The 17,089-nt window shown below is 33.8% G+C and overlaps 1 long non-coding RNA gene across 1 annotated transcript in view; it reads right to left on the bottom strand.

Moving 5' to 3' along the window:
- The window catches only part of LOC119626184 (uncharacterized), a 70,191-nt gene that overhangs the window by 33,202 nt on the left and 19,900 nt on the right, over nucleotides 1-17,089 (bottom strand). Inside the window, exon 2 of the long non-coding RNA XR_005242342.2 lies at nucleotides 7,576-7,721. This is a non-coding gene — a long non-coding RNA (uncharacterized lncRNA). The remainder of the gene's footprint in view (nucleotides 1-7,575; nucleotides 7,722-17,089) is intronic.

Here is a 17,089-nt window from a genome sequence, read left to right on the forward strand (position 1 = left end):
GAGGTCCCAAGAATGTAGTTGTGTTTGTTCATTCTCACACTGCTATAAAGAACTGCCTGAGGCTGGGCACTGTGACTCACGCCTGTAATCCCAACACTTTGGGAGGTAGAGGTGGGCAGATCACCTAAGGTCAGGAGTTTGAGACCAGCCTGGCCAACATGACAAAACAACATCTCTACAACAAATTACAAAAATTAACTTGGCTTGGTGGTGTGCGCCTGTAGTCCCAGCTGCTCAGGAGGCTGAGGCAGAGGAATTGCTTGAATCCTGGAGGTGAAGGTTGCAGTAAGCCAACGTTGTGCCACTGCACTCCAGCCCTGGCGACGGAGTGAGACTCAGTCTCGGAAAACAAAACAAAACAAAACAAAACAGAAACCTGAAATTGGGTAATTTATGAAGTAAAGGGGTGTAATTGACTTAGGGTTCCTCAGGCTGTACAGAAAGCATGGCTGGGAGCTCTCAGGAAACTTACAATAGTGGCAGAAGGCGAAGGAGAAGCAAGCACATCTTACCACGGTGGAGCAGAAGGGAGAGAGAGCAAAGGAGAAAGTGCTACACACTTTCAAACAACCACATCTAATGGGAACTCACTCTCATGAGAACAGTAAGGGGGAAATCCAAAACGCAAAAGGTGGGGAAGAAAAGAGCACAACTTTTAATAGGTTTAGTCATATCCTTCATTTTTGATCAAGAGGTAATGCTTTCCCTTTTCAGCATGGAGGCAAGAATACGGTGGGAAGTTGGACAGCTCTGGCTTTAGCTTCAACTGAACTTTGTGGTCATCCTGCAATTCCTTACTTAAAATAAATTGTTTAGAGATGAAATTAAACATCAATTAAGTTACTGTAATTTTTTTTAAGGTGTTATCTGTAATAGCATTGATTGCTGGCAATTATTTATTAATTTTAAATTTCTAAATTAATGTATTGCCCAACAGAAAATGTATTTACTGCCAGACATGGTGGCTCACGTCTGTAATTCCAGCACTTTGGGAGGCTGAAGCTGGTGGATCATGAGATCAGGAGATCGAGACCATCCTGGCTAACACAGTGAAACTCCATGTCTACTAAAAATACAAAAAAAAAAAAAAAAAAAAAAAATTAGCCAGGTGTGGTGGCAGGCGCCTGTAGTCCCAGGTACACGGGAGGCTGAGGCAGGAGAATCTCTTGAAATTGGGAGACGGAGGTTGCAGTGAGCCGAGATCGCGCCACTGCACTCCAGACTGGGCGACAGAGGGAGACTCCGACTCAAAAAAATAAATAAATAAATAAATTTAAAAAATGTGTTTACTAACTTTAAGTATTTACAAAAAATAATAAATCTTACCTTTAGACTAGATGGTACAGAATTTACTTTTATCCGGTGAAACAGGAAATTTGGATTATGCTTGTCAATATATAAAATTAAAATCTTTTATAGCTCTCTCAGTGTCATTAATGGCTCTTAAGAATGACACATTCCTTGAAAAATGGCATAATTATTGCTTATAAGAAAAGGAAAAAAGTTTCAAAGAGACGAATTTTTTCAGAGATATTTTGGCTCTGAAAAGTTACTTGTAGACAGAAAGATAAGTTTTCCTCATTACAACTTAGAAAAACAGAAGTTTTCTACAGTTTACATCTCATTTGGCCATGAGATAACAATTACAATTATAAGAAATTTCACTATTTATATTTTCAAGTAACATGTTATTAAGTTAGTTGCATCTAAGTCACTTACGAATTTTACAAAGTAGATCAACTTTCTGACAATTTATCTTTTGTCCTTTTCCCTGCTCCATCTCATTTTCTTTTGTTAAATTAACTAGACAAAATATTAAACTAATATATTTTAACAATTGTAGTTATGTTTTTGCATTATTATTAATCACATTTATTTTATTAGCCTCAAATATAGAATTTAAGTATTTTTTTTGCTAGTATAATCCCCAAGGATCTTAACTGGAAAAAATGTTTCCCTATGAATTATATTCTACATATTTACACTACAGCTAAATAAATCCCTAAAATCTAGGGCCTGAAAATTTTCTAATTTAATGGTACTATTATTTAGTAAAAATACTTAGGAGTAAAGCATTTTCATTGAGTTTCAACCAACCTTGTTCATGTGTTTAAACTAACCATTTAACTATGTGTGTGTGTATATATATATACACACATCATATATAAACCTACATATGTTTTAATATATATAGTGTGTATGTATGTATAAACATCATGTTGTTCACCTAAGATAAGAAAAGTAAATAGGAAGTACTCCACAGGAAAAATAGAAAAAGAAGAAAGAATTAGTAAGCAGTTCATCCAGTTAAAATTACAGTCTTTTTAAAAACAAACATAATTGAAAAAAAGTGCTCACTTTCAAAAAAATGGAAAAAAATGTTCAATTAGACACAAAGGACACAATTTTTTTGGCATGTATTACATTGAGCAGTTTATCTTCACATTCTTGGCAACAATGCTGATGTAGGTTGTGGTTAATAATAAGAGAATTAGCCAAGCTTTTTGCTGACCAAATACTGAACAACATAGCAACATCTAAGTTTCATGCATCATCAAAACTAAAACTTAAGGACAATTGAGGATAGCTTTGGTTTCTTTTTGATATTTAGATTATCTGTGCAATCAAGGCAATGGAATACACAAGTTTTCGAATCATATAGATTAATTCATCAGAACATTGTTTTGTGAATTTTACTTCAAGAGGTTCACTGAACTTTTGTTTATTTGTATTGGAAAGGTTTAAGTATCTCTTTATAGAAATTGGAGGTCAAATTTTTTTAGTTCATTTTTCTCCAAAAGCCAACACGAGAAAAAGACAAACAAACATATAGTTTGTTTGGGAGGTGATCTTAGGAGATAAGAGTGAGGGACAGATGAGATAAGTGAGATGGGAAAAGGAGAAAAGCCAATAAATGGTACATTAATGAGAGGGTTACTGCTACAGATAATTGATGCTCCACTCTATTGGACACCCTCAGAGCTACTGTGTGGACCACATCTTCAAATTGTCCCACTGAACAATAGGAAGGCTGGGGGTTTATCCACTAAGTCTTCCATCTGTTAAGGATTGCCCCTGAGTATGTTAAGTTCAGTGCATTTTTGGTTTCAGAGCTGAAGAAAGCCTAAGACGGGAAACAAAGGGATGCAGGTATTTGCAGTGAAGTTCTGTTAGGACAAGGCTGAAAACTTCTACTTTAGCTATGGAGAGAAAGAATATAAAGGTGGGATTCAAGAATCTTCTCTAACGTTTTTCCAATATTTGACTTCAAAAATATTTATGTTGGGATCAAAACACAAAATCCATGAAATTTTAGGAAATACTCAGAGTGAACAGGTTATCCACCTTTTATGCTAGAAAAAAATATGGCAAAGCCGTGTTTTTCTGAGTGCTTCTGAATAATTCATTCCAGTTCCCATGAAGAGTCAGTCTTAATATTTCAATCTCAAATTTTATTTCCTTCACTTAAAAACTAAATAAGAAACTTTATTAACTCTTTAAAAGTAGCTTTAATTTAACTCTATAGGAATTATAGAGTACGTGTATATTGGGATCCAAAATATTTCAGTAATATTAGTTTATAAATATATGTTGAGTAGAAAGCTAAAACTAAATGTATGTTATGAACTATTACTTAAAGGGATATATATATAATATTTACAACTCAGCAAACATTAATAGTTAAATCATTGAGTTGCTTATAGAATGTTAGACGTGTGTGTGCATATATACATATACATATATATATATATATATATATATTTACCAGATATAGAATATCAGATAAAAGTCAAATATTTAATTTGGCAGATCTTATTGATGTGATCTAACAATTTTATAAAACAATCTTAGAGACTGTAAAAAATTTGGACTGTGGGAAATGGCACGTCAGGAACTACCCACAATGGCAGAGCCATTTGGTCATTGTCTTTTAGTATATCCTACATAAAAAGCCTGAAGCGTAATACTGATCTTCATCTCCTTTTCCTTTCCCTCTCTCTTTTTTTTTAATTTAAAAGAATTATGTAGTGCTTGTATGTATTTATATGAAATTTTGCTCTTATTCTATTTTTATTATTTGGTAGTATTACCTAGAATGTACCTTAAGATTTTATAATGTTCAAAAATATCACAAAGTTAGAACAACAGCTTCTCTTTTGCTCAGCTATCCACTGCTTAACCAATGGAAGTGTAGTTTTGTGAATGAACTTTGCACTTGGGGCCAATATTTTGGAAACAGAGAATCTAGCCATTGTGTCTCTGAGACTGCTTGTTTACATGCCTGCACAGTTTATTAGTAAACACAGCTGAATAACTAAAATTCTAAGCAGATTCCTAAACCAACCAATTGACTTTAGTTATCATGACACTACGTTCACCCTCCAGTGGATCCATTGTCTTTCTTATTCAGAAAACTGAGCGTTAAATTAAGTGACAGTATATTTCACTGAGGTCTTTTTTAGACATAACAACTGTACCTGCTCAGGAAACTATTGCCTGCTAATTAAGCTTTGACCTCTGGAAACATGATAAAATTTTGGCTTCTTTGTCAATGGTTCAAATTCTGAGGGGAAGTATTCAATTAATATTGTCAAGCTACATGACATAGAAAAAAATTTTTGTTGACTCAGAGTTAAATTATGTCAAAAAACACCAGCAGGAAATTGTTATAAACCAGTCTGGACTTTCTCAACTCAGGCTTTCTGGTAGCAGATTCATTTTTACAATGTATAAACTGAATGTAGTTGGCAAATCAGTTGCATCCATTACTACTGGATCTGGAAATATATCTACTTAAGCATATTTCTTTCATATTTTCTCCTGATCTATTCCATATTCAAGTAATAATTTATTTGCACAAGTGGATAAAAACAGCAAATCTTGACAGGGAGTAATAGTGGGAGGTTGTTTAGGAACCAAAACACTTTAAAATAGCACAGCTGTTCTGTTATCATTATCACGTCAGCTATTTTTGATGGTTAAATGATGGTTAAGAGTCAGAAAAAATTTCCAACACAACTATTTTGCTAGCCATGTTTCAGCCATTGTGGTATGCATTTATCTTTGGATGGGATGCACCCCGCATGTACACACTAAAAAGATGCCAATAAGATGCATGTGCTCTTCAAAAGATAGAAGCCCATGAATGCAAATCTTGATACTTTTTGCCCAAGGGTAGGAAACTGGACAGATGCAAGTGTCCTTACTCAAGGAAGTTTATTAGGCATTTTAGATAGAATGGCCTTTTTATTTTCTAAAGCATCTAAAACTAACGGAACGATTCATACAAAGTATCAGAAATACTTGGATCCCAATTTCTTTGATTCCATAGCCATTTGCCCTTCAAACAGTGTTCTTACTCCAGAGAGACACAGAGGTAAAGACTAAGAACATGGCTCTTAAGTTGAACAACCTTGCATAATTATTCCTCGCTAGGCAAGTCACTTCAACTTTCTATGTCTTTTCCTTCATTTATAAAATGTTTATTATCATAGTCTTTAAATAAGGGAGTTTAATTAAGTCTTAATTTATATGAATAAATTAAGAATAGTGCCTGGCCTGTAGTAAGTGTTTAATCTATTTGCTATCATGGAAATAAAACATTTCCATTGCTTATCTTTTAAGCACTGCTGTCTTCATATGTGATTATACTCTTCTCTTGCCTACTTAGTGTAATTTAAGGAGCTAATGTGAAAGGCCAGTCTGCCACCAAGTCATTTTTGCAGTTTTACCATATCAAACATTAAAAAAAAAAAAAATTAAAATTAGAGGTCTGATTTTGGCGGAAGGCAATGCAAATACATAAATCCACTGTTAAAATCTGTATGTGAATCAATTTCTAGTCTTTACCATACTTGAAAATGAATCAGTTAATTAAAATAGAGCTAACAAGAAATAACCTGGCCAAACTTTAGTCTTTTCTTTAACTATCTATCTATATTTCCTACTAATTCTTTATTACAATTGTTTATATATGCTCTCTTAGCAAAACTCCTAGAGTGTAAAAGCTGTATCTAAAAAATCTTTGAACATTTATACCTTATACATATCGATTCAATAAATGTTTGTTGAATTAAACATAAGGCATACATGTTAAAGGTAAAGTATAGCAGGGAAATATACAATTATAGGACATAGGTATTACAGAAACAGAAACAGTGCTAAGATTACTTGCAAGGAGAGAAATCAGAGGCAGAGAAAGAATATAAAAGGACCATTAATTCTGGAAACCTAAGTGCTGACAGGAAGGAGCTAGGAGCTAAGAGATATGTATACATACATTTATTTTATACATGGGGGAATTGGCTTAAATATCTTGCATTTTTTTAAGGCATTGAGGTGACATTGTTCATCAACATGTAAAACCATGATATACTGGAGGTGGTACTGGGGGAGTGAAAACTTTACTATTTAACCTGATTAAACTGCTCCAAAAAAAGTAACAAAAGAACAAGGGGCCTATGACTGTGTCTTTCAGCCATCTATTAATGAGCAAAAGTTTGTATAATTGTTTTCTCATAGCCTTTTTTTTCCAGATAACAAGGCTGGATAACTTCCCTGTTGCTAAACATTTTAGATCTTAAAGAGCGTCAGATAATACGCAAATTTTCTTGTTCAACATGAGCTATTCTCAAGTTCATAAAGTCAAAACCCCTCTGAATCCTAATTTGTTTCCTATATAGTTGTAACAAAATATCATCCCTCCCCCAAAGTGATAGAGAATTATGATTTCTATCTTCAGAAAATTTGTGGATTTATTTATACTTAATAGAGAGCAAGAAAACAAATAGTCGAGGGTACAGTGAAAGAGAGTGAATCTGAAGAATCAGAGTCAACATTACAAGGAAAACTACCTTTCTGCAGAGAATTACACAATCATTCAATAGCAGAGATCCTAGAGGTCTTCTCTAGCAGTGCTCTCATTTTTTTGATAACTAAATTGAAGTCTCCAGAAATAAAATAAATAACCTATGGTTTAAGTGTGTTAATGAATCAGTCTTAGAACTCAAAACTGAGTTTATAGTCCAAGCTTACCCAATACAGTAGACTACAAAGATTATAAAGAAAACACTAGGAAAGGAAAAAAAAAAAAAGACAGTCTTCCAGACACCAAACTATAGAGTCTCTACCAAGATTCTCACTAAAGTAACTTGCCTAACTAAAGGGAAAAAAATGAGATATGCCAGCGAGAATAATCACGGACCTTAGTAGGCAAGATCCTGGCAGGAAATCAGTGGATGAGAAGTATCAATTTTAAGTTACTGCAAGGAAAATTTGTATATTTAAATCTGAATTAAGTGACTTGTCCTAGCTTTATATGTATTGTGCAGGAGTTTAGTTGCATAGCTGAAGCATCACTGAGGTGTAGTGGAACATGCAAGCAAGGAAGGTTACTATGGGCCATGGCAGAAAAAGAGGAAAAAGACCCAGTTTGAAGAGTTTGGTTTTACTCTTGGTAGTAGCAGCAAAAAGGCATCACAAAACATATTTCAGGTTTTCCATCATGGCATGTCATTTATCTGGATGGAAGGGGGAAACGAAAAGAGAATTCTGTATTAGAAAGTTAAGAATCACCTTGAGTCTTCATTAACTTCCTTCGTTCCTTCTTTCATTTCTTCCTTCTTTCCTTCCATCCTTCCTTCCATCCTTCCTCCTTTGCTTTCTTCCTTCTTTCCTTTTCAACAAATATTTATTGAAAGCTTTCACCAGAGACATTCAAGCTGTAAAACTAACATAAATCCCAGCATTCATGAAGCTGGCACTGTGGTTGAGAATATACATTCTAGAGCAGTTCTTAACATTTCTTTCTTTTTCAAATGTAGAGAAATTCTAGAGGGCTTCCTCAGGTTCAAATCAACTTTGAATTCTCAGAGGTTTTTTTTTTTTTTTTCCAGATGGACTCTTGCTCTGTAGTCCAGGTTGTAATATAGTGACATGATTCTCTCAGGGTTCTCAGTTAGGAACTCTACCCAAGGGAGAGTCTGTTCTGATAGTCCTTCCCCCAAATCGTTTTTAAAGTATAGCTGATAAACCATTAGTCTGGAGCTCATGTTGAAAGTACAAATTTCTGAGCCAAGCCCCAAATCTGCCAAATTAGACTCACTAAGAGAGAGTAGAAGAATAAATATTTTAAGTAAGTTCCTTATGTACATTTTGATTAGGTACAAGTTTGGGATACTGTTGTTTTACAGAGAGATAAAACCATTGATTTCAGTGAATTAACCAAGCCATTCATTTTAAATACAATTAACTCATATAGGCTATTTAAAGATGGGCTTAAAATATTGTCTGGTGATCGAATTCATGTTTAATGTTCTGCTTGTTGGTGCTGGTTAAACACAGGAAAAGTTTTAACTCAGTGTTTACTTAGATGATAACACTAACTTCTTTATGGCATCATAATGAAAATTACATACTTTTGAAAGTAGAACATGCAGCTTGATCCATTAAAGGATGAAATATGTTTTTTTTTTTCAGTTTTAACACCATGCAGAAAATTAATATGATTTTCCATTAGTCAGTGTCTTAATAATATTATAATGGAGTAAATGGTCCCCATTTGTATTTTTTCTACTTCCATCTTTACTTGTTTTATTTTCATTTTGATTCTTTAAAATCCTAAAGAAAGACCATTACCAAAAATTTTACTATAATATTGTTTTTACTATTCCTCTACTGATTTATAATAAACATACAATAAGAAGCAATAGTCTTGTGTGTATCTTTTCATAAAGTTGACCTGTACTCAGCTACAACTCCAAACCTATATAGCACCATATTTAATTACAGATATTCTAGAGGAATTCATTTTTGTGTGTTTGTGGGGGTGGGGAAAAGATAGGAATATGTATTCTAAAAGTAAATGCATAGAACCAATATTAGAGATTAGAGAAATTTAAATCAAGACAACAATGTGCCACTGTTTAATTTTCATAAGAAGTTCAGCAATAAAAAATGTTGGAGAAAAACATTGGTATTAATTATATATTACAGTGTGAGTATAAATTGCTACAACTACTTTGAAAAACAATTTGGCATTATCTTGTAAATTTTAATATTTGAATATTCTCAAACAAGCAATATGTCTCCTAGACTTGTACCTAAGGAAACATATGTGCACCAGAAGACCATAAGAATATTTATATTACCACTTTATTAAGACTATAAAACCTTGAAAATACCCAAAAATCCATCGATAGAGTGGATAAATTTTAGTGTCTTTAGAATTAAATATTTTTAAAATGAAAATTAATTTATTAATGTACAATTACATACAATGTACTATTTAAAGTCAAAAACATGTAAGATTTAAAATATTATATTATTTATATGATAAAATACTCTACATGACAAGCTTAAACCCTGCCTCTACCAAAAATACAAAAATTAGTCCCAGCTACTTAGGAGGCTGAGGCAGGAGGACAACTAGAGTTAGGGAGGCAGAGATTGCAGTGAACCAAAATCATGCAGCTACACTACAGCCCGGACAACAGACAGAAACTCTGTATCAAAAATAAACACATAAATAAAAATAAAAATAAGGGACATACAAACGTAAAATTTGGGGTAGAGATTATTCTTTGCAGGGCCAGGTGGCTCAGGCTTGTAATGTCACACTTTGGGAGGCCATGGTGGGAGGATTGCTTGAACCCAGGAGTTCAAGACCTGCCAGGGCAACATAACGAAACTTCATCGCCACACAAAAAATTAAAATTTAGCTGGGAATGGTGGTAAGTGCCTATAGTCCCAGCTACAGGCTGTGGCTGGAGGCGTGAGGTGGGAGGAATACTTGAGCTCAGGAGATCAATGCTGCACTGAGCTCTGATTGCACCACTTTACTACAGACTTAGCTACAGAGTGAGATCCTACTACAAAAAAAAAAAAAGAGGCAGAGTTTCCTCTTGTAGTAGAATTTGTTGGCAGGGGCATGGGGGTGGGGAATTCTAGAGGAATTTAAACAACAACTTTTATCCGTTGCAGGCTATTGTGTATGCATTAACAGCAGCATACATTACCTAGATTTCAGGTGGAATATAGGAAAAGCATAATTATCAGAATATACACTTTCGTGAGAATATGCTGAGAATAATTTACTAAATATAGCATTGCAAGATGATCCTTCTACAGAAATGATATTCAGAGATAAATTATTCATTTTTTTCTTTGTGATTCTCAAGACTATCAGGTGCCATCATGAACGCTAAAGGTTTGATAAAATGCTGTCTATAATGTTTATGTTCTTGTCAAATATAACTTGGAGGAATGCCTTTGCACAGATCAGTGTGGTAAATTATACTCTGTGTAATGATTGAGGACAGGCCGGGACACAGTCTAAATAAGTACAGATGAGACATTTGTGGTACAGCTGGCCTGGCATTGAACTTATAAATTGAGCACAATGGATATTTGGTAAATGAAGTAAGCTGTAATCTCTTCAGGAAGTCATGAACATCAGAGAGAATGCAATATCCTAAATAGTGCACAGTTAGGCAAATAAAAATTGGTGGGCATGGCAGAGGTGAAGAAGGTTATATACATAAAGCAATAGATTATATTTTAATCAGTTAGTTTAACATGACTGTGGGGGACCAGTGAAGAGAAAACAATGTATAATATAAGAGGGCAGATAAGTTACCAGCGTTACAACAATTATGGCATCTGTAGCTACAACTCAATAATCTGCTTAGGGTTCAAGAAAATAAAACCAATCTCTAGGCTGATGACAGAAAACATAAATTCATTTATCAGATACTTATTAATGAATACATGTTGTATCTTAGGCAGCACGTAGCAAAGACAGTTAAGGTTTCGATCCTAAGAGAACAGAGATAGTAGAAAGAATCCCAGACGTGGACTTAGACACAAGGAACCAAAAAAACATCGAGTTACTGGCACTAAGGCAGAGGTTCTAGCAGGTGTCAGTGCTGGTCTTCAGAGCGCTGAGGCCATAAGGCCTTCTCATGGTGCTCCTGGAATAAAACTTCCATTCCTTTATTATTTTCTGAATTCTCAATTTCTTATATAGAAAGTACTTGCTTGTGTTGTACTTTCAAATTTGTGTTATTTATTTTTCATATGTACATCTTCCATCCCTGGAAATATTATGAAAAATAGAACAGGACATTTGGGCCTTATCAGAAGCTCTAAACTTCTCTGAGCCTCAGTTTTCTTCACTATAAAACGAGTGTAATTCCCACCTCACACGTCTTAATGATCCAATACAAGTGAAAGTATATTGTAAAGTTAAGCCTTATAGCAATTATGGGAAAATGGCTATTAAAACTTTTTTTCTCAGATGACATATATGAAAGAAAATATGCAAATGCATTTTATAAATGTATTTCCTGACTTTAAAAATGTATATATTTTCCTATTTAAATGGTTAATGATAATAACATTTGCATGTCAGATTCAAATTTACTTTATATTGGTTGCTTAGATTCAAGAACCCTTGGAGTCTTACAATGAAGTCATTTCAGATTACATTTTTAAAAATCCATAATTATAACATTTGCCACATTGCACTAGACAATTAATTTGTTACAGGGGGCACATGGTAAAAATTTTAAACAATAACTATTTTGTAAATGAGTATGCAATGCAATACAATACAACCAAAAGTAAATTGAACTTCTCTCCCTCCCAGAACTAAGGACTCCTTACATAGAGCAATCCTATTGTTTGTTATATATGTATAATCCAGCAAAATTCTGTATATTTAAAACATAGTAACTGGATCTTGTTTAAGATCTCTTGGCATTATCACCTACTTTTAGCCAGGCTTGTTGGCTCACACCTATAATCCCAGCATTTTGGGAGGCTGAGGCAGGCAGATCACATGAGATCAGGAGTTTGAGACCAGCCTGGCCAACATGGTGAAACCCATCTCTACTAAAAATACACAAATTAGCTGGGAGTGGTGGCAGAAACCTGTAATCTCAGCTACTCAAGAGGCTGAGGCAGGAGAATCACTTGAACCTGGGAGGCAGAGGTTGCGGTGAGCCAAGGTAATGCCACTGCATTCCAGCCTGGACAACAGGGTAAGACTCTGTCTCAAAAAAAAAAACAAACAAACAAAAAAAAAACACACATAATTTTGAAATAAGTTGATTTGGAAACACTAAAGTGAAATAATAAATTCTAAGTGCAAATTTAATCAATTGCTCTCAAACAACCTAAATGTTAAGATAATACAAGTAATACACAAAAAATAGGATTTCTAAATGTTGAAATGATACAAGTCTATCTTAACATAGTATACTAGATGTTTACTTCTTACTGAAAAACTATTATTCCCTGATGTGAGTGTTCTCTTAGCATACATGACTGAGACTTGTTGAGCATTTAATGAAACACGGTGTATGTGTGTTCAAGTCATGTACTCATGCATACATTTTATTAACACGTGGGTGCCCAGGTGAAATGTGAATTGAGATGAAGACCCATGACACATTATAAGAAATTCAAATACATTTTAATGTGGTTTACAGTTGGAGATGTTTATTTTAAGGTCTGGAGGAAAATGAGAAGTCCTTTGCCAATTAAATTTGAAGCATGAGTTAACGTATCACTGGTCTCTAATGTATTAATATAGAGTAAATTATAAATTTGAATGTTTTTATATAATTTTAAGTTATACACACACACATATGTAGTATTCATAAAATTCAAAGTGAAGTCTTAAAAATCCTTGTATTGCTCCTGGTATCCATAGTTTTCCAATAATGTGGTTTGAAAACACTATGCCTCACGAATGTGATATTGTTTTTTGTTTTTTTGTTTTTTTGTTTTTGTTTCTGTTTTTGAAGCAGAGTTTTGCTCTCGCCACCGAGGCCGGAGTGCAGTGGTGTGATCTCTGCTCACTGCAACCTCTGCCTCCCAGGATCAGGCGATTCTCCTGCCTCAGCCTCCCAAGTAGCTGGGATTACAGGCACATGCCACTACACCCAGGTAATAGCATTATCCAAGTTTCTGCTAATTCTGTTGCTATTCATTTTTAATTTCTCAGGTTCAGAGTTAACGTTTTAGACCTACCTTGTATCTACTATGACTTTTTATCTCTTATGAATTTTTAAAATAAATGTAATAATTACTGAGTTAATTAATTCCATATAAACTAATCTGATGCTCACATGACCTTACCTTTCTTTTTTATTTATAGCTATATGATCCAATTTATATGTTCCAGCTATATGGTCTGTCATACTCAGTTGTAGCAAATATTCATTGTTATTTCCACAAAGATCTCCCTGTATTATAATATTAAAAATAAAGTCTAATCAGACAAATATGACTAATCAATTAAATATATTTATGTATTCTTATCTTTATTCAATTATTCAGTTAAGGGATTGTAAAGCACTAACATAATACCCACAGGTAAATGTTCATGGTGCTTGCTTATTGTGTAAAATTTTTATGTAGTGATATTTATTAATGATTCAGCTGGAATTCTATTTCAAAATAACCATTTTTAAAAAGGAGACGATAATGTATAAGTAACAGATTGTGACTCTTTTTGTAAATATAATAACATTATTATACATATGAGGGGGTAGACTATTAGAGGGGTCTTTCACATTATTTTTACATGTGAAAATTCAAGTCTGGTGTCTTTGAGCATCTATGCATATGATAGTTTAAAATAAAACTCTTGAAGTATTGTCAAAGAACCCTGATTTCAAACAGTTGTACTTGATAATTGGTATAGTCTGGATTTAAGTGGTTCAAGATTCAGTATGAAGGAAAATGAAAAAGCATGTCTATAAATACTTGAATTAGTGTGGGAACCAATGAATGCTATCCGCTAACGCAGTATTCCTTCTTTGTCTAGTGGATCAATCAGGCAGAGATCTACAGAGATATGTGCAGGCCCTTCTTCTCTGTGTTTACATGTAACTCAACATCTTATATCAGCTGGTGCATGGAGACCTCAACAAAAGGGCCCTGAAGCATCATTTTGTAAATGTAAGTTGATATTTCTTGTCTCTCCCTAAAGACTGCCCCAAGACTGGAACTAATCTCTTCCTTTTATGTAAGAGATGTCTTCAGAACTCAGTGTGGGGTGCAAAAAATTAGCAAACAACTTTTTGGAGTTGCATTTTATAATTAAAAATGATCATTTTCTCCATTTTCAGAGAACTGAATTCCCATAATAATTAGCACTCTCAAGTATACTTATTTTAAGAATAATAATTTAGCAATCATGAATATAACACTAATGCATAGTTTGAGATATATGAAATAATAAGTTAGCAGTGTGTGTGTTTATGTATATATGTGTATATACAACTTTCATTTTCTGAATTTTTATATTGGCCTACGTATATATTTTTCATATCCAAGTCACTTTTCATGTGTTGTTATTAATATTCTTATTTAACAGTATATGATTGGAGGAAGTTGCAATGCATGTTAACTAACCTGCTAAAAAGCAACAAAAAGAAATAATCAAAATAAACTAGAATAGCTCAAATGGTGATATAAATTATATACATCAATTTATACAAGTTATATCTAAAAATAATCAAAATCACTTAAGTGTCTAACAATACCAAGCCTTCAATGGGAATTAGCTCAATCGAGGCATATCTGTTATCTTAGCTTGAGCAATCTTAAGACTGTTACCTTCCTTTTCCTAACGTTAAACATACTATTTTCTTTATTATATAAATTTTTGTCCCTAGATACTTACATGTATATTTAGCTTTTTAAATTCTCATTTTTTGATTTGGTCAGGATGTTTTAATAATGAAAGGGGAGAAAGATAAAAAGCAGAGAGACAGAGAACAAAACCAAGCAGAATTTTCCAGTAATTTCCCAATTGTGCATTGAAATCTATTACTTTTAGGTGTTTTCGGAATCTTTTAATTCTTTAACAAAAAATCAAGTGTTTTACACTTTTTTGAAGGAAAAAACAGAGAAAAGAGAGAGAGAGACTGAGACAGAGAAAACCGTAAGAGAGAATCAGATATAATAAATTTTAAAACGTCATTCAAGCCAGGGATCCTGTCATCCCTATAACACCTTTCTAAATTAGTCAAGTCACAATAATTTTAATCCAGTTTAGGTAAGATTTATTTTACTTGTGATTAAATAGTCTGGATTATTATTGCAATCAATGGGGGATTTTAATTAGGTGTTACATAATCAAATGTACATTTAGAATGATAATTCTGCAGCAGAGAGGAAGATGAATGGAAGACAGGAGGCTAGAAATGAGATTTTTGCAGTAATCACAGCAAGCGATGTTACTGTCTACACTAAGGCACTGATTCCCGGGGGTAAAAGTGACAGAATTTAATACACAATTATTTGCAGAATCAGAAGAGAGGGAAAACAAGAGTCTAAAGTAATCCTTTGAATCTTGTCTTGAGAATTTGGTTTATGATATCGCTATTTGGAAAGATGAGGAATAAAGAAGGAATTTACAGCTTTGAACAGTGATAATGATAGTTTATTTCCAGGACATGTTGAGTTTGAGGTATCTGTGACCTATGAAAATGCAAAAGATAGTTGAGATAAAGATTTGAGTATCAGTAGATAGAAGTCTGTGCTTTTAAAAAAAAAAAAAAACTTGGAGTAGAAATACATCAAAGGGTAACATATCCTCTAGAGTGAGAAGTCAAAGAAATCAGAAGAAAATTCCAAAATTGAATGAAATTATCATTGTAATGACTGACAGCATGAGAATATATGCTACATTAATTGAGAAAGGATTACATCTTATCTAGGATAATAGCAATGCAAAAAGTATTATATGTGTATAGAAGAATTCTGGAAGACACACAAAAAAATGTGAATTTTTGAATATCTAACTTTTCTTACAATTTTGATTTCTGTTTCTGATATATTATTTTTTGTGTCTTTTTATTAGCAGTCACAAAAATATTCAACAAGAGACTCCCCAAGCTATGTTGACTATAAATTAGCACATGTAACCTATTAGCATCTATAAAGTTAATTTAAATAAAATCAGACATATCACCTCTTAGTTATTCTTTCCAGATTATAGGGTCCTAATTATTTAAGTGTATCTTCATAAAGAAGCCTTTATAATCCTTTGATCATTCTAATTGGACCTTTAAAAACTTTCTTCTGCTCCATTATGGTTTTGTTGAAATATAACAAGCAGTCATCATGCAATCTGTGTTTCACCTTGGAAGGCAGAGCCCACACCCTGCAAGTCTGTTTTACCTAGGTAATAGCAGAGTGTCTGCCACTAAGCAGTGTTCAACACCTGTTAAATAAATAAATAAATAAATACATAAATACATAAATAAATAAATAAGGAATTAGTTTCTAATAGAATTCCCGATTATACTAGCCCATGATGGACTTTTAGATTCCATTGTCTTCTATTGGTCTGATGTCAGGAAACTGTCCAGAATTACACTATTAGTTTTACTCTATAGCAAGGATTGATAAACTATGGTCCATGGGCTATATCTGGACAACTGCCTGATTTTATAAATTAAATTTTACTGAAAAGCTACCACAGTCATTATTCAATACATTCTCAATGGCTACTTTCATACTATAATGGCACAGTTGAGTAGTTGCAACAGAGAATATAGGACCCACAAAGCTAAAAACACAACCCCTTCAAAAAGTGGGCAAATGATATGTACAGCCACTTCTCAAAAGAAGACATTTATGTGGCCAATAAACACATTTTAAAAAGCTCATCAGTGATCATTAGAGAGATACAAATCAAAACCACAATGAGATACCATCAGTCAGAATGGCGATTATTAAAAATATTTTAAGCTGGGCGCGGTGGCTCAAGCCTGTAATCCCAGCACTTTGGGAGGCCGAGACGGGCGGATCACGAGGTCAGGAGATCGAGACCATCCTGGCTAACACGGTGAAACCCCGTCTCTACTAAAAAGTACAAAAAACTAGCCGGGCGAGGTGGTGGGCGCCTGTAGTCCCAGCTGCTCGGGAGGCTGAGGCAGGAGAATGGCGTAAACCCGGGAGGCGGAGCTTGCGGTGAGCAGAGATCCGGCCACTGCACTCCAGACTGGGTGACAGAGCCAGACTCCGTCTCAAAAAAAAAAAAAAAAAAAAAATTTAATAATCGTAATTA

Source organism: Chlorocebus sabaeus, chromosome 21 (assembly GCF_047675955.1).
Source record: "Chlorocebus sabaeus isolate Y175 chromosome 21, mChlSab1.0.hap1, whole genome shotgun sequence".
Classification (NCBI taxonomy): Eukaryota; Metazoa; Chordata; class Mammalia; order Primates; family Cercopithecidae; genus Chlorocebus; species Chlorocebus sabaeus.